The sequence below is a fragment of the Lutra lutra genome, chromosome 4, assembly GCF_902655055.1.
Source record: "Lutra lutra chromosome 4, mLutLut1.2, whole genome shotgun sequence".
Lineage (NCBI taxonomy): Eukaryota > Metazoa > Chordata > Mammalia > Carnivora > Mustelidae > Lutra > Lutra lutra.
In genome coordinates this window covers 161,548,910-161,571,462 of record NC_062281.1, presented here as the reverse complement: position 1 = coordinate 161,571,462, position 22,553 = coordinate 161,548,910, and the positions used below count along the sequence as shown (strand labels likewise).

Below are 22,553 nucleotides of genomic sequence, written 5' to 3'. Positions count from 1 at the left end.
ATACTTAGTTCCTTTTAAGGCTAAATAATATTGCATTGTATGTATATATCACATTTTGTTTATCCATTATCTGTTGATAAACATTTGGATTGTTTCCCCTTTTTGGCTGTTGTGAATATTGCTGCTGTGAACATGGGTGTACAAGTTTGAGTCCCTGTTTTCACTTATTTCAGGTAGATACCAAGAAGGGGAGTTTCTGGATCATATGGTAATTCTATGTGCAACTTTCTGAGGAACCACCATCCTGCTTTCTATGGTAGCTGCACCATTTTACATTCTAACCAAAAATGCATGAGGGTTCCAGTTTCTCCACAACACTTGTTTTCCACTTTTAAAATAATAGTCATCTTCACAAGTTTGAAGTAGTATTTCATTGTGGCTTTAGTTTGCATTGTCCTAATTACTAGTGATGTTGAGCATCTTTTCATGTGCTTATTGGTCATTTGTAAACCTTTGTTGAAATCAGTTTCTTTGGGGCGCCTGGGTGGCTCAGTGGGTTAGGCCGCTGCTTTCGGCTCAGGTCATGATCTCAGGGTCCTGGGATCGAGCTCCGCATCGGGCTCTCTGCTCAGCGGGGAGCCTGCTTCCTCCTCTCTCTCTCTCTGCCTCTCTGCCTGCTTGTGATCTCTGTCAAATAAATAAATAAAATTAAAAAAAAATCAGTTTCTTTGCCCATTTTTTCAATTGGGTTGTTTTTATTGTTTAGTTGTGGGAGCTCTTTATATATTCTGGATATTAAACTCTTTTTTTTTAAAGATTTTATTTATTTATTTGTCAGAGAAAGAGAGAGAGCATAAGAAGGGGGATTAGCAGGCAGAGGGAAAAGTAGGCTCCCTGCTGAGCAAGGAGCCTGATGTGGGACTCCATCCTCAGACCTGAGCCAAAGATGGATGCTCAACTGACTAAGTCACCCAGGCATGCCCCCCCTTTTTTTAAAGGATATTTTTTGGTATTTAACTCTTGTCAGATAAATGATTTCCATATATTTTCTTCCATTCTTTGGGTTGCATTTGCATTTTCACTCCCTTGATAATATCTTTGATACACAAAAGTTGTTAATTTTCATGAAGTCCAGTTGATTTATTTTTTCTTCCGTTGCCTGTGCTCTTTGTGTCCTATCCAAGAAATCATTGCCAGATTCAGCGTCAAAAAGGTATCTTCCAAGTATTTTCTTCTAAGAATTTTATAGTTTTAGGTCTTTGATCCATTTTGAGTTAATTTTTGTCTATGGTAATAAGTGTCTAACATTCTTTTGCATATGAGTATCTAGTTTCCCCAGAATCATTTGTTAAAAAGACTGTCTTTACCCCATTGGATGGTCTTGGCACCCTTGTCAAAAGTATTGGATCATATATGTGAACAATTATTTTGGAACTCTCTATTCTATTCCATTGGTCTAAATGTCTGTCCTTATACTAGTACCATACTGTTTTGATTACTGTATCTTTGTAGTAAGTTTTCAATAAGAAAGTTTGGTATCAAAGAACTAACTCTGTTCTTCAAGATTATTTTGGTTATTTAGGATTTCTTTTGATTCTATATTTCTGTAAAAATGTCATTGGGATTTTGATAGGGGTCGTTTTGAATCTGTAGATCAATTTGGGTAATATTATCGGATTGACTAATATTAAGTCTTCCTATGTTTGAACATAGGATATTTTTCCATTTATTTAAGTCTTCTTTAATTTCTTTCAGAAATGTTTCATAGTTTTCAGTATGTGGGTCTTTCAGCTCCTTAGTTGAACTTATTCCTAAATTTTTATTACAAAGAATAAAATTAATTTTATTAATTAATTTATTTTATTATTATTTAATTATTTATGATTAATTAATTATTTATTAATCTTTGTAATATTATTATAAATGGACTTGTTTCTTAAATTCTTTTTTGGGTTGTTTATTGTTAGTATATAGAAATGCAACTGATTTTTGTGTTTGTGTTATATCCTGCAACTTTGCTGAATTTATATCTCATTGTAGTTTTGATTTGCTTTTCTCTAATAACAATGATGTAGATAGAGTCTTTTTCTTCCTTCTTTTCTTTCTTTCTTTCTTTCTTTCTAAGATTTTATTTATTTATTTGAGAGAGAGAGATAGCAACAGAGATAGCGAGAGAGAGCACAAGAAGGGAGGAGAGTGAGAAGCAGGCTCTCCTCTAAGCAGGGAGCCCAATGCTGGGCTTGATCCCAGGACCCTGAGATCATGACCGGAACTGAAGGCAGATGCTTAACCAAGTGAGCCGCCCAAGTGCCCCTGTTTGTTTGTTTGTTTGTTTCTTTCTTTCTTTTTTAAGATTTGTTTATTTACTTGAGGGAGAGAGAGTGTATATGAGTAGGGGGAGGAGCAGAGGCAAAGAGAGAGAGAGAGAGAGAATTTCAAGTAGACTCCCTGCTGAGTTCAGAGTCCAGTGCAGGGCTTTTCAAGACTTGGAAACTTAACCAACTGAGCCACCCAGGTGCCCCTGTAAAGTATCTGTTCATGAACCTGTTGGCTATTTGCATATCTTCTTTGGAGAAATGTTCACTCAAGTCCTCTGCCCATTTATTATCTGAGGTATTTATCTTTTTATTATTGAATTGTAAGAGTAGTTTATATATTCTGTATACTAGACCCTTATCAGATACATGATTTGCAAATACTTTCTTCCATTCTGTGGGTGGTTGTTTCACTTTCTTGATAGTGACCTCTGATGTGTAGAAGTTTGTAATTTTGATGAAGTCCAGTTTATCTGCTTTTTTTTTGGTTGTGCTTTTGATATCATATCTAAGAAACCATTGCCTAATTTAAGGTCTTATTTGTTTCTAGGCTAACTATAAAGGTAACTAAGTAATAACACAGAAAGGCTAATACTATTGAAAGAAAAATTTATTACCTAAAATTTCCCCAACAGAAAGGGACATGCCATGCCATGCAGGCCACATGAGAAAGCACCAGGTTTGGTCAGGAGGCAGAAAGGAGCAAGAGGAAAGAGTCTTTATTGGGGTTTGTACAGAAAAGACAAGGCAGAGCAGGGAAACCAGCTTAGGACTGGCTACTTTGAATAACATTGGTGGGTTTTGGGCTGTAGTAATGGTATTTAGTTGTCTGGTACTTGCCCCTGAGTGATACAGGGCAGGGGAAATACTAGCTTGATGTGTGAGAGTTTGATAAAGGAGTTGGTTGGGAGTATAGACTCAGGATTGGTTAGAAGGTTTGTTAATAGGATTTTTGCAAAAAAAGAAAAAAAAATTGGATGGCAGGGGAGATATAACCAAGTTTAGCTCTTAGTTTGGCCCTATAATTAATAAGTGCCAAATAGGGGGTGCCTGGCTGACTCAGTTGAGCATGCTTGATCTGGGTGTTGTGAGTTCAAGCCCCACATTGGGTGTAGAGATTACTTGAGGGGAAAAAGCCAGTAGGCAAATACAGAATCTGAGAAAACAGAACAATGTTGTGATGACTTACTCATGTTTCTTTTTAAGAGTTTTATGGTTTGAGCTCTTACTTTTGGACTTTGATTCATTATTAGTTAATTTTTATATGTCGTGTAAGATGAGGATTCGATTTAATTCTTTTAGATGTGGATAGCTGTTGTCCCAGCTCCATTCGTGAAACAACTTTTCTTTCTCTGTTGAATTGAGTTGACTTGGGTTTTTAAAAAGTCACTTCTTGCTCAGAGGGTAGGGAGAGCAGAAATGAAAGCAGGGAAGTGTGTGAGGAAACCATTACAAAAATCAGTCAAGGTGGTGGTAGCTTAAACAAGGTGGTAGCAGCTGAGGTGGTAAGAAATACATGGGTTCTGGATATATTTTGAAAGGAGAGCTGACAGTATTTCTTGATAATTAATTTTGGTATATGAGAGAAAGCAAGGAATTGGTGGTGATTGCAAGATTTTAGGACTGAATAGCTAGATAAATATGGTTGCCATTTATTGAGCAAGATGGGGAATATGTAAGTGGAACAGGGTTGTTTTTGTTGTTTCTCTTCTTGGGAGGGGCAGGAGTGGGAATTGTTGGAGGAATCAGAACTTTGGTGTTTGTTTGACATCCAAGAAGGAGTGTTGAAAAGATAATTGTGTATATGAACTGGGGATCAAAGGTGAAATCTGATCTGGAGATATATATTTGGAGATCGACAACATATAAATGATTTTCAGAGTTAGGAGATTGGAGAAATAAACTACCAAAATGCTACTCAAGTGTGGTCAGCTGACTGGTGGTGGTTATCGAACTGTTTGTTACCAGTTTGCCATGAGTTAAGTAAAGAAATTTAGAGTAAGCAGCTGACATTGTTGTAACCATCAAGCATTTGATCATTTTCTGTTATTCCATATTTATTTCATCTTGCAGTGGTTTGTGATGGATTAAAATTTTCTTCTGCTCCTTCACTGCAGCTGGTTTGAGCAGCACTGACCTGGTGAGTGAGTGAGTCTAGAAAGGGATAGAAGGACTGAGCCTTGGGTCACTGGAGTGTTTACTGGTTAGGAGGTAAGGAGAATCTGTTGGTAAGAAAAAACTGGAAAGGAGCAGCCGGTGAGGCTGGAGGAAAACCAGAAGAGAGTGGTGTTTCCAAAGTGACGAGGAGGAAGTATGCCAAAAGCTGCTGACAGGTTATGTAACATGAACGCTTAAGAATTGACCTTTGGATTTAGTTAATAGGCAATTCCCTGTTGGTGACCTAGGTGAGCAATATTGATGGGAAGTGGGTATAGAACTTGATTTGAATGGGTTCAAGAGAGAATGAGAGATAGTATTATCTGTGTAGTATTTAGGCTAAAAATGTTCTACCTCAGTGTGCTATAGGAAGAAACAATCAGAGAAGTTCAAACTGAGGGGGCAATCTGTAGAAGCTATTGGCTTTGACTCTTCAAAAATGTTGAAGTTGTGAAAGATTAAAAAAAAAAAAAAAAAGACTAAGGATGTGTTCCAGACTACTAGATACAAAAGAGACTTGGTGAATAAATGTAATGCTTAATTCTTGGGTGGATACTGGATTTAAAAAATAGTTGAAGAACAATATTGAGACAATTGAGGATACTTGAATGTGGATTTTTATTCAATAGTATTATTGTGTCAGTGTTAAACTTTCTAGTGGGACAGTTGTGTGGTGGTTCTTTCTTGTTAGGCAAGGATTAATTGTGGAAATATTTGAGGAAAGAGGTTTTAAGGTGTTTACAAATGACTTGCCAATGGTTCAGCTAATTAATAAGAAGTAATTGCATGTGTGCCTGCCTGCCTGCCTGCCTCTGTGCACAGAGAGAGAAGAAGAGGAGAATGGAGAGAAACTAGCAAATCTAAGTGAAGAGTATATGGAATTTCATTTAATTATCCTTGTTCCTTTTCTGATATTTTGGGGAGGATTAGTGAGTAATATTATTTCAAAGAGATTTGCTGAAAAGAGGATCATAGAAATCAGGTGATAACTGGAAAAGGTCATGGAGTTTTCTCCCTCTCTTTAAAACACATACGGGAGATATTACATTATGTTTTTATGTCCATGAAATTATCCAGTAGAGAAGGAGAAGTTAATGTGAGAGAGGCTGGAACAATTGCTGGAATGTCCGCAAGTAGGCAGAAATGGAGGACACAGGAGTGCCTGGGTGGCTCACTCATTTAAGCGTCTGCCTTTGGCTCAGGTCATAAGCCCAGGGTCGTGGGATCGAGTCCCACATCAGGCTCCCTGCCTTTCCCTCTGCTCGTGCGCTCTCTCTCTCAAATAAATAAATAAAATATTTTTTTAAAATGGAGGACACACATCTCACTACTTATGAAATACTGGCCTTAGACAGAAGCATTGACAATTTGTCCCCAGTAGCCTTGGTTTCCTCAGTTTATTTGTAAAAAATTATGCATGTAAAATGAATGGCATGGTACCTGCAATGAAGCCCTCAGCTATTTGTTATAGAAATTAGTGCAGTGCCTGTTATTAATAAACTTCTGAAAAACCAGTAGTTTAATTTTATTATTAGCAGGCCATAATTACCTGTTAGGAGCTGTAAATTCTTCAGAAACACAAATTAGTTAAAAAAAATTCTACCTAATAAATTTGAAGATGTAATGGGCTTTATTAAATGATTCATGAGTCAGGCAGCATCCCACCCAACAAGTGGAGGAGAGTTACAAAGGGCTACAAAAAGGGAAAGGTTTTTAAAGGCAGGACAAGGAAGTCATAAACAGAAAAATGGGTTATTTTAGGTGAGGTCACATCTGAGGATGAAAGGGTTTTAGTAGGTGGATGGGGAGGGTCCATGTGACAGATTACCATTATTGGTGCTGACCAGAAAATTCTTGACCTGTTAAGACTACATTTCTGGGAGAGATTGTAAGTCTAATTAGGTTAGGTATTATGCCTTGCTTTGGTGACTTGGCCTAAATAACACCATTTTAGGCCTGTAGGTTTGTTTTGTTTTGTTTTTTAAACATTAGTAAGATGCTAAACCAAGTTAAATGAACAATAGTGCACCTTAGAAAAGCCACAGGACATTCATGATTGGCTTTGGTCATGTAAGGGAAGAGAACAACTAAATTCCAGTATGGGAAATGAGAAAATCCAGACCTGCAATGATGAGGGCTTTGTTGGGGCAAGTTGGTTATGTAAGTTCTTTTGGCTCATACCATTTATATTAGATATAGCTTTCTGAAATAAGATTTTCACATTTAGAAAGCTATTTTGCATTTAAGCCCATCTGGATATTTTTCAATACGTTAAAAAGTATAATCTAGAATACCAGACCTAGAGGAGTTGATAACCTTGTTAAAAGTGTATATATCTGGGCGCCTGGGTGGCTCAGTGGGTTAAGCCGCTGCCTTCGGCTCGGGTCATGATCTCGGGGTCCTGGGATCGAGTCCCACATCGGGCTCTCTGCTCAGCAGGGAGCCTGCTTCCCTCTCTCTCTCTCTCTCTCTGCCTGCCTCTCCATCTACTTGTGATCTCTCTGTCAAATAAATAAATAAAATCTTTAAAAAAAAAAGTGTATATATCTGTGGAAAAAGAATTGAGAGAAAATGAAGTTCTAAAGCTATTTGCATTTGTTTTCCAAGCTATGGGAATATTTTATTTTGCTTTTTCTCAATTGGACCATCTCTGAATAGCTTCCCTTGGCCAGCTTCATGAGGCAGCCCTCCTTTGCAACTCCTTTCAAATACAATTACTTTTTTGTGGATTTCAGCTCCAATACCTAGACCCTACACTTAGGAGTTCATTGTAAATAGTGTTTATGTATCTAGTTACTGAGAAAGTTAAGCTCTTCTACTATTCATTACAACTTAAGGTAATTATATTCATATTTCTTGAAATGTCATTGCTTTATTTCTTTGAGGCTGGGAGCAGTCCAGTGGAGGTGAAGAGGAGACTATAGGAGTGAAGAAATAGCTGAAGCTCCTGTCGTGTGTGTGTGTGTGTGTGTGTGTGTGTGTGTTGCTATTGGTGACTTTTATCTTGGAGTCCCTGAGAATAATAATCCTTTTGCATTGTTGGCTTACTCATTCGGGCGGTGGACTTAGACATCAAATATTGGATGAAAGTAAATGCTGGTTGTAAGTAAATGCAATGATAGGTGGTAGGCAGGGAGGAGTTTCTGGGGCTCAAGGATATGATGTGTCTAACTTTTGCCCCTGTGAAACTGACATGTGGAACAGTGTCATGTACTTTCCCACTCTGATGCAACTTGATGGTATTTGCCTGGATAAATGCTTCTGGAGAATGTGCTAAAAAGAGATACCACCTGCTACAATAGTAAACCCTTTGTGTGGTATTAGTGGTGCCTGATATAGGGCTTTAGTTTCTCTATGGACTTTGAAAATCAGGAAATTTTGGTAGTTTTAAGGACTCTGAAGGCCAGAGTAATAGCTCTATGCTATACTTAATAGTGTATCTTCTCCTTTTTTTTTTTAAAATTGGGTTTATATAGGAAATGATTCACATAAGTTCTCTATCTCCAGGGAGAATGCTGGGAATTGGCAGAGGTTGGCAGGATAGAACAATAGTCATCACTAATTTCCTAGCAGGAGTCATTTTGTTGTTAAGAAATGGATGTATTTTGTCAGTGAGCCATGAGTATGTGGACACAGGACTTGAAAACTGAAATTCTTTGAGAGCTCATTTTGTTACTGTTATTTTTAGAATTGCTGTTGTTATGCTAATTCTTCTCACATTTGTATCTCTAGACCTCACAACTACCAATTCACTGTAATCTACTTGGATATCTCAGAAACATCTGAAGTTTAGTATTTGTAAAACTGAAGTCATTGTCTTTCTCAAAAACCTACTCCTCTCATATTCCCTAGCTTACTAAATGGTGTCACTTCCTGATAGAAAACTTGGTTATTCTTATTACCTTTCTCTTCCTTACACCTACAACTCCTTTCTGTTATGTCTCTCAAATATCTTTCAAATATTTCCTCTACTTCTTTCTACTATCACTAGTATGTCCATGTAGTCCAAACCATTGTAATCTCTTGCCTCTGTTTGTTGCCATAACTTCCTAACTGGTCTTTGTCTCGCATTGCTTAGCCCTAGTCTATTACTCCTCTATCACACAGTAACCAGAAAAAACTTTTTAAAGTACAGATTTGATTATTAGATGTTTATGTGAACTTGTTTAGTGAATTTTTTATTACTTTTAGAATCATACTTGAAAGTCTTGACATGGCGCATAAAACTATCTACACAGTCTGGTTCCTGTCTTTGTCTCCATATTTTGCACAGTATGTTCCCCTGTACCTGGAATGTTTTTTCTTTCATCTTTACCTTGCTAGTTCTTATTTTCTGTCAAGCGTCAGCTTATATCTTAATTCCTTATGAAAAGCTTTTCTGACCTCATCCGTACTGTGCTGTCCTTAGATTAAGTTGGATTTCCCAGATGTACTTTCATTCTTTTCTTTCATAGCTTTTTACAGCAGTTGTAAATGAAGAATTTTTTATCTGTATTCTCCCATTGTTTGATCTGTTAGTCTGCTTGGGCTGCCATAACAAAATACCATAGGTTTGGTGACATAAATAACAGAAATGTATTGTCACAGTTCTGGAGGGCAGATGTCCAAGATCTAGATGCCAGCAATATCGGTTTCTGGAGAAGACTCTCTTCCTGGCTTGTAGATACCACCTTCTTGCTGTGTGCTCACATGGCCTTTGGGAGGGAGTCGGGAGAGGAAGGGTAGGGGGTGTGTGTACAAGAAAGAAATTTTCCTCTTACAAGGCCACCAGTCCTTTGAGATTAGGGCCCCACACTTATGGCTTCATTTAATTACTTCCTAAAGACCTATCTCCAAATAGGGCTTCAACATATGACTTTGAGGGTGGGTGGGGACATGGTTTGGTCCATAGCAGATGGTAAGCTCCATGAGTTCAGGACATGTTGTGTGGTACAATTCTCTGGTCCTGGGGCCTAGTATAAAGTTCAGCACATAATGGGCAATCACGTATGCCTGTTCCTAGTGTTTGGTTAGCCTGGAACAAAAATACAAATGGAGATATAAAGTTGGAGTTTTATATAATGCTAACAAACTGTAAAATAAAATATGTTCTATTTTTCTATCCTGAAAAATATAGTTTTATAATAATAAATTACAATTAAAAAAAATGTGTGAAGCTATTGATTAAAAAAAAATAAACCAGGCAGATGTTGCGGCCAATTTAGAGAAGTAGAAGAAGCATAGCTTTATCTGTATAAGGAAATGTTGAAATATATTTGTAAATGGTTACAAAACTGGATTTTTCTGTGGGGAGAAGGGAAGTCAATTGAACCTCAACTTTACAGAATTTATTTATAAAATCTATAGACAAGAACTGTTTGTATGTCAGTATCAATTATATATAATTTACAGAGTTGTAAAATAGCTCAAAGGCAATAAAAGGCTAGAACAAATTATGTATTCTCTAATACATAGTTTTCCATCAGAAGATTGTTATGTTTTTTTTTTATTATACCAAGTTTTCTTACAGTCCTTACCCTCTTGATCTAAAGCAATCTCAAATATTATTTTAATCACAAAACAGGGCTGGTCTTAAGTTTGGCTTGGTTATTTACATGGGATAGAAATAATGTTAATTTTCCATATAGACCTTTTCAATTTGCTTTGCTGGAGAATTTATAAAGAATCTCAGATTGAACTTTTAAAAGTCTCTATTACTTGTATTTTGAGGCTAGAAAGCCAAGCTAAAGAAATGCTCTATCAGATTTCATCTGCAGTACCTATAAAGTTGGGTGAATACTTTTCTCAAGATCCCCCGAATGTCCTAAGGGTCCTGGGCCTTCCAGGAAGTGACCTTCCTTACCATCTAGAAGGCTGAATCCTGGAAAGCTAGGAACCACGGCAATTTTCCTGGGAGGGTTTCACTGGTACTGGTCCCATAAAGCCAACTGTATTTTCTTAAAAGTGGCTTAAATAAGTAAGCATCATTCTCAAATAGGACATTTCAAGCAAATTCTTTTTTTGGGGGGGGGAATGGGCAAATCCTTTGTTGTGCAACTTTTTACAATGATGTTTTAAGGCCATTTAATAAGAAAATTCAGCAAGACTCAGATCTCACTGGGGGGAAAAGTCTTTGAAATCAGATATGATTCAGGAATGTTGCATTTTACAAAAGCAAAGGGTAATACATTTTTTAGGGTTTAATAGCTTAAGAAGGAAGAGAGCAGGCTTCCTTCTATATCTAGAAGACAGTATTAAGGCAATATTCCAAACAAATAACTATAATCATCTCTCATTGGTTCATTTAGGCCTGTGTAATTAATTCTCATTTAACTGGATCTAGTTTAATGGTCCGCTTCTCAATTAAAAAGAGTTCTGGAAATTCTGACTCAGTTCCCTGGAATGGTCTGGAAGTTGTCCAGTTGTCCAAGCAATGGCTTTAGAAACCTGTCCCCAAGAGTCCATTCTTTCAAGTGTCAGTAGTTTGAGATACCTGCTACAGTCCTTTTCCAGGGGGCTCTGAGACCATCCTTTGTTGAAAACACAGACTCGGACTTCTAGTTTGATAGCAGATCATTCAGACTAGCATCTGTGTAAAACAAAATCTCTCTGTGGATGACAGAGACTTAAAATAGCTGTGGTCGGTTTATTACTGGTGATTTTTAAATGTGAAAGGTCTAATGAGAGTTCATAACAAGAATAAGGCAACTAACCAGGGAATTAGGTTGTTTCTGGGGCATACAAAACAAGGATATTAGAGCTAATTCAAAAATATTTTAGCAAAATGTCACTAAGAGTAGTTCTTTTCAGAGAAGACAGTAAATATAATAGCTGATTTATAAAACATGAACATAATTATTACAGAAGAGAAAATCCTGATATATAGCATATGATAATCTATGGCATAATTTATATATCAAGGCTTTATGAAGGATCTCAAGTAAAAAGATTTAGTGAGTCAGAAATAAGTCCTAGATACCTATATTTTTTAATAAAACTACATTGACCTAGAAGATTCAAATTTTAAAAGTAGGCTTGTTACCAAGTAAGCAGCTTATTTATTTTTAAAAGTTTATTTATTTAAGTAATCTCTACTCTCAGTGTGGGGCTCAAACTGAGATTAAGAGTAGCACGCTCTTCCGACTGATCCAACCCGGTGCTCCCCTGCAACAAAGCATTTTAAATAATAAAATGCTAGATTCAAATTTTAAAAGTAAGATTGTAACCTAGTAAGCATTTTAAATAATAACCAAAATTAAGACTGAAAACACTAAACTCTTATTTCCTAAAATGTGGCAAAACACTATCTGGGGGCGCCTGGGTGGCTCAGTGGGTTAAGCCACTGCCTTTGGCTCATGTCATGATCTCAGGGTCCTGGGATTAAGCCCCACATTGGGCTCTCTGCTCAGTAGGGAGCCTGCTTCCCCCTCTCTCTGCCTGCTGCTCTGCCTACCTGTGATCTCTCTCTCTCTGTCAAATAAATAAATAAAAATCTTTTAAAAAATATTTAAAAAAATAAAAAAAACACGATCTGGGCTCATAAATAGAAATATTATACATAATGAGGGCATTGGCAGATCTCTGGGAGCTTCCCATAAATTATACAATTTCTAGGATATTTATACTAATTTTGCCTGTATGGATTTAAACTAGGGAGGGATGAATGTCTTTTCTGATTTGAGAAGTTTTCCCATGAAACTCATCAAAAGTAAATATCAAATAAATCTATTTCTAATACCTCTCTAAAAACTTGAAACAACACTTCGTGGTTTTTCCAGGAATGCTCTGGAATATCTCAAAGATAGTTTTAGTTACTAAAGATATACTGGAATATTATTGTTTCCTATATCTAGGATCGGATTTTGGGAAGACAAAACTTCAGAGTTGTCAGTGAAAATAATTAAGATAGGAGCGTTAGGGGCGTCTGGGTGGCTCAGTGGGTTAAGCCTCTGCCTTCAGCTCAGGTCATGGTCCCAGGGTCCTGGGATCGAGCCCCACATCGGGCTCTCTGCTCAGCGGGGAGCCTGCTTCTCCATCTCTCTCTGCCTGCCTCTCTGCCTACTTGTGATCTCTCTCTCTATCAAATAAATAAATAAAATCTTTAAAAAAAAAAAAAGATAGGAGCGTTAGTGCTTGAGAAACAATACCCAGTTTAAGCAAGGTAACAATAAGACACTTTATTTTTGTTTTGTTTTGTTTTTAAAGCTTTTATTTATTTGTCAGAGAAGGGAGAGAGAGAGAGAGCACAAGCAGGGGGAGTGGCAGGCTGAGGGAGAAGCAGGCTTCCTCCTGAGCAAGGAACCTGACATGGGGCTCCCGAGCCGAAGGCAGATGCCCAACGAATGAGCAACCCAGACGCCTCCCAATAAAATACTTTAAAAGGTGAAAGATTTATGCGATCTGAAGAGAAACCAAAGTATGCCCAATAAAATACTTTAAAATAAACATAGAAGTTAACTAAATTTGAAGAATCACAGCTTTTTCATGAGGAGCCTTTGTTTTCTTAAATAATTAAGGACATACTAAGTCAGCATAAAGCAAAGAAAATTATTCTAGTAAGACAAGAACTATTTACTATCTGGACATAATACACAGAAAGAAAAGAGTAACCTTTAATATTGTAGCTGAAGGCAATAAACTGTAAACCAAGGAGAGTTAGCCCATCAAAACCTAGCAAACTTAGCTAAGATTTTAAGCAGTTTAAAGCTTCTCAGACTCATGGCATGGTATTATAAACCAAGGCAAACAAAATTCACATTATAAATTTTGTTCATTCTTTTCTTTCGTATTCTGTGACATATTTATACTCTACTTGAGGACAGTTCTTAGGGGGTCATCAAGGTCAGGTTTAAATTTAAAATAATGCTGAAATGATACTGACATGCAGTGCATTTATCATGTTTTGTTAAGTAGTGTTTTGGACTGGATGTTTGTGTCCTCCCAAAGTGCATATGTTGAAGCCTGTTTCCCAATCTTCTGGTATTTGGAGGTGGGGCCTTTGGGAGGTAGTTAGACCACAACAAACAATGTGTAGAATATTTTATTATCCAAAAATATAACTGGTGTCCTTGTGCAGTCAATTCTCATTTCACCTCTTGGCTCCAGGCAACCACTGATCTGCTTTTTGGCACTATATATTAGTTTGGCCTGTGGCAGAATTTCATACAGTATCTGTTCTTTTGTAATAGGCTTCCTCCTGTTTCAGTACTCGTGTTCATTTTTTTTTTTTTAAAGAGAGAGAGAATGTGCACATGCTGAGGGTGGGGGGAGGGGCAGAAGGAGGGAGAGAATCTTATTAAGCAACTTCCCCGCCCAGTGTCAGTCCCACACAGGGCTTGATTTCACAACCTGAGCAGAAATCAAGAGTTGGATGCTTAATCTACTGAGCCACCCAGGTGCCCCTGCTCCTGTTAATTTTAATGCTTAGTTTAGTATTTTTCTTGTGTAAATTTACCACTATTTGATGGTTATTTGGATTGCTTCCTGTTTTGGATATTATGAATAAAGCTGCTATGATTATTCATGTACAACTCTTTTTATGGACATACGTTTCCACTTTTGGGGGGTTATTACCTGAGAGAGGTCAGGCCATGAAAACAGTATCCTAATCACTGTTCCCACCAGTGGGAGTAACTTAGCCATAAACAAACCTAAAATAAAACCTGATTGTATAGAGGAAAAATAAATTTATAAAGGTAGAGTCAGCAAACTTCAGATAGCCCCTTCAGATTTACCTCTGGAAGTCAAGAAAAGACATTCCTGGGCAGCCCCCATGAGATATACTTATCTCTGTGGCTCTTTGAGGTGAATCCATTGGGCATTTTGGTGGAGGACTTCCAGTACTTTTTAACAGGTAATTTTCCAAAAAAGAGAAAATCGTGGCTCTTATCCAGATATAAGATGAAAACATTTAAAGATTAAAAAAAACCTCATCATTAACAAGTGAACCACCCCGATGTTATAACCAGTATCAATTTTTTTCCATTATCAATTTTTATGATTGAAAGTTAACAAAATATTAAGGATCATAATTTAATTAATGTTGTCACCATCTAGGTATTCATCTGTTTGAGCAATAAAGTAACGGCAAACAATTATTTATTATTGTTATTTAATGTTCTATATTTTTCCTTGCCTTTATTTTAGCAAAATCATTGTTTTAATTAAGATTTCTAAAAATAAATGGTCTTGGGGCGCCTGGGTGACTCAGTCGGTTAAGCGTCTGCCTTCAGCTCAGGTCATGATCCCAGGGTCCTGGGATCGAGCCCCGCATCTGGCTCCCTGATCAGTGGAGAGCCTGCTTCTCCCTCCCCTCGACCCTGCCTGCTGCTCCCCTACTTGTGCTCTCCCTCTCTCAAATAAATAAATAAATAAAATCTTTTAAAAATATGGTGTTATCTTTATGCCAATTATATCTCAAGAAAAGTGGGAGAAAAGAATGTTAAATAATTCATTAATATTTCATCTTATATATTGAAATTATATTTTGAATATATGATACTCAAATAAAATATATTAAAATTTTTAAAAATTGTGTTATTTTGACAATATTGTGCGAAATTAACAAACTTACTTGAGCCATTTTGTTTCTTACATTATTTTTTTTTTTAAGATTTTATTTGTTTATTTGACAGACAGAGATCACAAGTAGGCAGAGAGAGGCAGGCAGAGAGAGGAGGAAGCAGGCTCCCCACTGAGCAAAGAGCCCGATGCGGGGCTTGATTCCAGGACCCTGGGACCGTGACCTGAGCCGAAGGCAGAGGCTTTAACCCACTGAGCCACCTAGCACCCCTTATATTATTTTAAAAAGTTAAGTTCTCATTAAAGGGCATTCTGATGCCATGAATTTCACACATCAAACTTTGTAATCGAGTTTCGTAAATTACTGTTGTCATAGGAGATATTACACAATGTTTTAATATCATCTTATAAGTTGTTATCTCTGTTACTACAATGTCACTGTTTCTTAAAACCATTGTCTAAGGCCATGCAACAGTTCTTAGGATCTTCTTTCATCATTTCACTGCTGGGATATTATAAAGAAAAGCAAAAGTAGCAGCATGTTCATGGTAAATCTTAATCTGTGATGGTCTCAAAGTAGTCTGTAGAAATCAGTTTGAGATTATTTGGTGGTGAATCTTCTTCATGGTCATGTATGGTGAACATAATATAAGGTGGCTCCTATGCAGTCCTCCTCCTCTTGGTGTTCATGCTTTTGTATATTCCTCCTCCTCTTGAGTGTGGACAGTACCTGTGGTTTGCTTCTAACCAATAGAACATAGTACAGGTGATGAGATATCACTCCTGAGACTATATTATGGTATGTAAGACTTTGCCTAGTTAGTGGACTCACCATAGAGACTGTACTGGTTTGAGAAAGTAAGCAGCAGCATGTTGGGAAATAATACAACCCACGTGACGCTGTGATTATAGCCTTGTGAGACCCTAAGCAGAGGACCTAGCTAGGCTGTGCTTGAATTTTTGACTCACAGAAACTGTGAACTAATCAGTGTTTATTGTTTTAAGTAGCTACATTTGAAGGAATTTGTTACTCAGTAGAAAATGAATATGTGATGCAGATGTACTTTTCACATTTTCTTTTATTTCCTTATATCGCAATGTCACTTTCCTTGTATTTGCTATGTGGAAATTCTTCTGATTAAAATATTTCTTTAGTCTTTTAAAAAGTGAGAGAACCCGACTGCCAAACAGATTTCTTTGGTTTTTGTCCCCCCCCCACCGCCATCAAATGATAAATGTTAAGTGTATGTGTAAGTTTATAAAAAAAAAAAATCACATAATTCTTTTTTTTCTTTTAAAGTCCTGTGAGGTTGGTTTCCTTTCAAAGATTTTATTTATTTATTTGAGAGAGGAGAAGGTCAGAGGGAGAAACAGACTCCCTGTGCAGCTGGGAGCCTAGTGTGGGACTCGATCCCGGGACTCCAGGATCATGAACTAAGCCGAAGGCAGTCGCTTAACCAACCGAGCCACCCAGGCACCCCAAATCACATAATTCATCAAAATGGTTGTACCATTTTATAGTCCCACTAGTGATACTGAGAATTCTAGTTGACCCACATCCATGCTAAAACTTGTTATGGTCAGACTTTAAATTTTAGCCATTCTAGTGGGTGGGTGGTGGTATTGCATTGTAGTTTTAACTTGCATTTACCAGATGAAAAATGATGTTGAGCATGTTTTTCATATATTTATTAGCTATTTGTATATCTTCTTTTGTGAAATGTGTGCTCAAATCTTTTGCTCACTTAAAAAAATAAATTGGTTTATTATTATTGAGTTGTAAGGGATGTTTATATATTCCAGATACAGATTTTTTTGGTCAGATGTGTTGTGACTATTTTCCTCTAGTCTATGGTTTACCATTTCCTTTGGAAGTATATGGAATGGTATCTTTCAAAAAGCACAAGGTTTTAGCTTTGATGTTCAGTTGTGAGTTTTTATTTTTTATTATTTATTAGTTATATATTTTAAAAAGATTTTTATTTATTTATTTGACAGAGAGAGAACACAAGTAGGCAGAGAGGCAGGCAGAGAGAGAGGGGGAAGCAGGCTCCCAGCTGAGCAGAGAGCCCGATGCGGGGTTCAATCCCAGGACCCTGAGATCATGACCTGAGCTGAAGGCAGAGGCTTAACCCACTGAGCCTCCCAGGTGCCCCAAGTTTTTATTTTTTACTGTGAGTTCGATTTGTGAGTATTTATCCTCCGTCCAAGAAATCCTGCCTATCCTGAGATCATGCAGATTTTCTCCAGTGTTTTCTTCTAGAAGTTTTGTAATTTTAGCTTTTATGTTTGGGTCTTAATCCTTTTTGAATTAATTTTTTTAAGTTTTAAAAATTGTAATAAGATACATATAACATAAAAATTTGCCATTGAATTATATACATTCTCAGGTGTATAATTTAATGGCATTAAGTTCATTCACGATGTTGTGCAACCATCACTACTATATTTCTAAACTTTTTCATCACCCTAAGTAGAAACTTTGTAATCTTTAAGCAGTAATTCTGCATTGTCTCCTTTTCCTAGCCTCTGGTATCTCTATTCTACTTTCTGTCTGATGTATTTGCCTATTGTAGGTATTTCATGTGAGTAGAACCACACTATATTTGCCTTTTTGTCTGGCTTCTGTCACTTAGTATAATTCATATTGTCTGTATCTTAAGTTTGTTTGTTTTTTTTTTTTGTTTTTTTTTTTTTTTTATTTGACAGAGAGAGATCATAAGCAGACAGAGAGGCAGGCAGAGAGAAAGAGAGAGAGGGAAGCAGGCTCCCTGCCGAGCCGAGAGCCCGATGCGGTACTCGATCCCAGGACCCTGAGATCATGACCTGAGCCGAAGGCAGCGGCTTAACCCACTGAGCCACCCAGGCGCCCCTGTATCTTAAGTTTTGATAAGATATTTTATGAACTTTTAAAAAAGATTTTATTTTTTTAAAAAAGATTTTATTTATTCATTTGACACAGAGAGAGAGAGAGTCCACAAGCAGGGGGAGCAGGAGAGGGAGAAGCAGACTCCCCGCTGAGCAGGGAGCCTGACATAGGGCTTCATCCCAGGACCCTGGGGATCATGACCTGAGTCAAAGACAGATGATTAACTGACTGAGCTACCCAGGTGCCCCAGTTTTATTTATTTGAGAGAGAGAGAGAGAGAGAAATAGAATGAGTTGGGAAAGGGGTAGAGGGGGAGGGAGAGGGCAAGGGAGAGAATCCCAAGCACACGCCACACTGAGCACAAAGCCCATTTTGGGGCTCAGTCTTTTTTTTTTTTTTTTTTTAAGATTTTATTTATTTATTTGACAGAGATCACAAGTAGGCAGAGAGGCAGGCAGAGAGAAAGAGGAGGAAACAGGCTCTCCACGGAGCAGAGAGCCTGATGTGGGGCTCGATCCCAGGACCCTGAGATCATGACCTGAGCAGAAGGCAGAGGCTTAACCCACGGAGCCACCCAGGCGCCCCTTGGGGCTCAGTCTTAAGGACCCTGAGATCATGAACTGAGCCAAAACCAAGAGTTGGATGCTTAACCACCTAAGCCACCCAGGCGCTCCTGAATTTTTTTTGTAAGTTATCCATCTTATATATTACTGGCATAGGTTGTTCATGGCATTCTCTTTCTTTTATTGCCTGTTGAAGTATTGCAATAACCCATCTTTTATTCCTAAGAACGGTAATTTGTGTTTTCTCTCCTTTGCTTCTTGATTCGTCTTACTAGGATTTTTTTTTAAAGTAAACTGTACACCCAACATGGGGCTGGAACTCATGACCCTGATATCAAGAGTTGAATGCTGTACCAATTGAGCCAGCCAAATGTCCCTGTCTTACAAAGATTTTTATTAATTTTATTAATAGTTTCAAAGAACCCACTTTTGGTTTTGTTCATTTTTTTTTTCTATTTCTTTTCTCTCATTGATTTCTTCTTCTTTTTAAAAACATGTGCTTAAACCATCAAGGCAGCTTCTAGAGTTTGTGACCATGCTCTTCTATCCTCCTTCCCTTTTTTAAATTGAAGTATAGTTGACAGTGTTTCAGTCATTGATTTCTGTTTTTGCTTTATGTATTCTTGTATTTTGAATTTAATTTGCTTTTTTCATTTTTTTATGTAGAGGTGTAAGTTAGTGATTTTTAGATCTTCCTTTTTTTTTTTTTTTTAATTTATTTGACAGACAGAGATCACAAGTAGGCAGAGAGGCAGGCAGAGAGAGAGAGAGAGAGAGGAGGAAGCAGTCTCCTCGCTGAGAAGAGAGCCCAATGCGGGGCTCGATCCCAGGACCCTGGGATCATGACTGGAGCTGAAGGCAGAGGCTTTAACCCACTGAGCCACCCAGGCACCCCAGATCTTCCTTTTTTAACGTAAGCATTTAAAGTTATAAATTTCCATTTAAGCACTCCTTTAGCTGCATACTCTAAGGTTTGATATGTTGTATATTAATTTTAATTGAATCTAAATTATTTTCTAATTTCCTGTGTCATTTCGTCTTTCACCTATAGATTATTTAGAAGTGTGGCTTAATTTTCAAGTGTTGAGGAATCGTGTAGGCTTTTTTAAAAAATTGTAATTGATTTTGAGTTCTGTCGTGTTCAGTTAACATTACTTTATAAGATTTCAGTCTTTTGAAATTCTTGAGAATTTCAATTCTTGAGTGCCTTCTCAGTTTAGTGGAACTACTGTGTTTTGCTTGCACTATAGCTCTCTCTGCCACTATAAGAAAATTGTTCCCAAGCAGAGGGTAGGGACAACTGGGATGCCTCTGCATTTGAGTTTCCCTTTTTTCTGGGTTTGCATTTTTTTTTTAAAAGATTTTATTTATTTATTTGACAGAGAGAGATCACAAGTAGACAGAGAGGCAGGCAGAGAGAGAGAGAGAGGGAAGCAGGCTCCCTGCCGAGCAGAGAGCCCGATGCGGGCCTCGATCCCAGGACCCTGAGATCATGACCTGAGCCGAAGGCAGCGGCTTAACCCACTGAGCCACCCAGGCGCCCTGGGTTTGCATTTTTGTATTGCCTTTTCCCAGTGCCTGAAAACTACTGCCTCAAATATTTTGTCTGGTTTTATGGGGGTTTGTAGTAGAATGGTTAGTTTTGTTTCCATAACTGTGTCATAGTTGGCAGGTGAAAATTTCACAATTTTAATGCCTAAAATTGAGAGTTTTTTCTTCATTTTTTCATAAGTCAGAACCTGTATTTCGTTTCAAGTTAATGATGTTCTCATTTCTTCTTCCTCATTTTCCTCTTCAAGTAACTCAGTAATATATATAATGAAGTTGTTTAACATGACTTTTGTTTCTGTTTTGATGTATAGAACTTAGTCATATATATATTTTTTAAAAGTTAGGTGTGATTTTTTTTCCTCGCTTTATCATCAGTAAAATTAATAATTTCATTTAAGTCTTTATTCTTGTCAGTGACCATTTGTTTCATCATTTTTTTATCCAGCTTAAATGTTTAGCCATTTTAGTGACAAATTTCAGTATAATTTACATTAAACCTATAAATATTTCTTTGTTTTCTGTGATTACTTCACCATTAAGCCACAAGAGAAAAAAAACCACCTTTTCATTTGGCTAAATATTGGATAGATAATATTATTTTAAGAACAATTATACCTGCTTTCTATACTGACATTTGCTTCCTTTCTTTGAATATAATGGCTTATTTCCTGTTTATTGACTTTTCTTTACTGCTGATAAATTTAGGTGTGCTTTCTGGATGTGGTGAAGTCTTGTTCATTTCATTAGTTTTTGTTTTTCTTTTTAAGATTTTATTTATTTATTCATTTATTTGAGAGAAAGAGATAGATAGTGACAGACATAGCACATGTGGGGAGGAGAGGGAGAAGCAGGCTCCTGCTGAGCAGGGAGCCCAACATGGGGCTTGATTCCAGGACCCCGGGATCATGACTTGAGCTAAAGGCAGAAGTTTAACCCACTGAGACACCCAGGTGCCCCATTAGTTTTGTTTTTTAATTTAAGCAACTTATTTGTAGATTTTCTTTTTCTTTTTTTTAAACTAATTAATTAATTTATTTTTTAATATTTATTTATTTGAGAGATAGAGAAAGGAAGAGAGTGCACAAGTGAGAGGGACAGAGGCAGAGGGAGAGAATCTCAAGCAGACCCCATGCTGATCATGGACCCCCCCCCCCCCAAAACAGGGCTTGATCTCACGACTCTGAGATCATGATCTGAGCAAAAACCAAGAGTCAGATGCTTAACAGAGTGAGCTATCCAGGCATCCCAATTTCTTTTTCTTAAGCTCCACTTTCCTGCTTTTCTATCTCTGTCATGATTATAGCTTGTACTCATTATTATAATGATCTTTAGGATTTAAAAATAAAATGTAATTGTGTTCAGAGTACCGACTTTGAATGTGTTTTTTCAGTTTCCAAAAATATATTACAAAATATAAAAATACAGAACGCTTCATGAATTTGTGTGCCATCCTTGTGCAGGGGCCATGTTAATCTCTGTATTGTTCCAGTTTTAGTATATGTGCTGCCCAAGTGAGCACAAGTTTGAATATATTTTTATAAAAAAAATCAAGTGTTAAAAATGGAAAATTTTCATGCTTCCAAAGTTATTTTTGTTTTTATTTTTATAAGATTTATTTATTTATTTTAGACAGAGAGCATGAGAGCACAAGCAAGGGAGAGGGAGAGAGAGAATCTTAAGCAGATATCCTGCTGAGAGGAGCCCCATGTGGGGCTCAATTTTATGACCCAAGGTCAAAATCAAGAGTTGGACACTAAGCCAACTGAGTCACCCAGGTGCCCCTATTTTTATTTTTAAATATTTGAAATTATTCAGGTATCTGGGTGGCTTAGTCAGTTGAGTGTCAGACTCTTGGTTTTGGCTGGGGTGGTCTCAGGGTCGTGGGATTGAGCCTCAGGGCTCTGCAGTCAGTTGGGAGTCTGCTTAGGGTTCTCGCTCTCTCTCTGACCTGCCCCCTGCTCATGTACTCTCTCTCTAAAATAAAAAAATCTTGGGGTGCCTGGGTAGCTCAGTGGGTTAAAACTGGGTCATGATCCTGGGGTCCTGGGATCGAGCCCCACATTGGGCTCTCTGCTCAGCGGGAGACCTGCTTCCCCGCCGCCCCCATCTCTCTGTCTGTCTCTCTGCCTATTTGTGATCTCTGTCTGTCAAATAAACAAATAAAAATCTTAAAAAAAAAATCTTTAAAAAATTAAGCTAAATTAATGGGCACCTGGGTGGCTCAGTGGGTTAGGCCCCTGCCTTTGTCTCAGGTCGTGATTCCAGGGTCCTGGGATCGAGGCCCGCATCAGGCTCTCTGCTCAGCGGGGAGCCTACTTCCCCCTCTCTCTCTGCTTGCCTCTCTGCCTGCTTGTGATCTCTGTCAAATAAATAAGTAAATCTTTAAAAAAAAAATTTAAGCTAAATTTAAAAATTTTGTCATTTTTAGATAAATCTAAGTATGTATTTTTAGAAAAAACTTTTCAGTCTTAGCATTAACTGTACAATTGTCATATAAAAAAATTAGTCTATGGCTTTACATATGTTATGTCTAGACCTGCACAAAAATAAATTTACTAGTACTATGAATTAATTCTGCAAAATGTTCCTCAGCTGCCATGTGCTCTGTTACTGAGTACTGAGCCAAATGGTGGATACTGGCTAAATGACGGATATCTT

At 37.4% G+C, this 22,553-nt stretch overlaps 1 protein-coding gene and 1 non-coding gene across 12 annotated transcripts in view; one reads left to right on the top strand and one right to left on the bottom strand.

Annotated features, from left to right (window-relative positions):
- The window catches only part of MAST2 (microtubule associated serine/threonine kinase 2), a 208,642-nt gene that overhangs the window by 84,224 nt on the left and 101,865 nt on the right, over nucleotides 1–22,553 (top strand). The gene's annotated exons all lie outside the window — the stretch shown is intronic.
- LOC125099455 (U6 spliceosomal RNA) lies at nucleotides 21,311–21,414 on the bottom strand. The gene has a single exon (XR_007127182.1). It is a non-coding gene; the product is annotated as a U6 spliceosomal RNA (small nuclear RNA).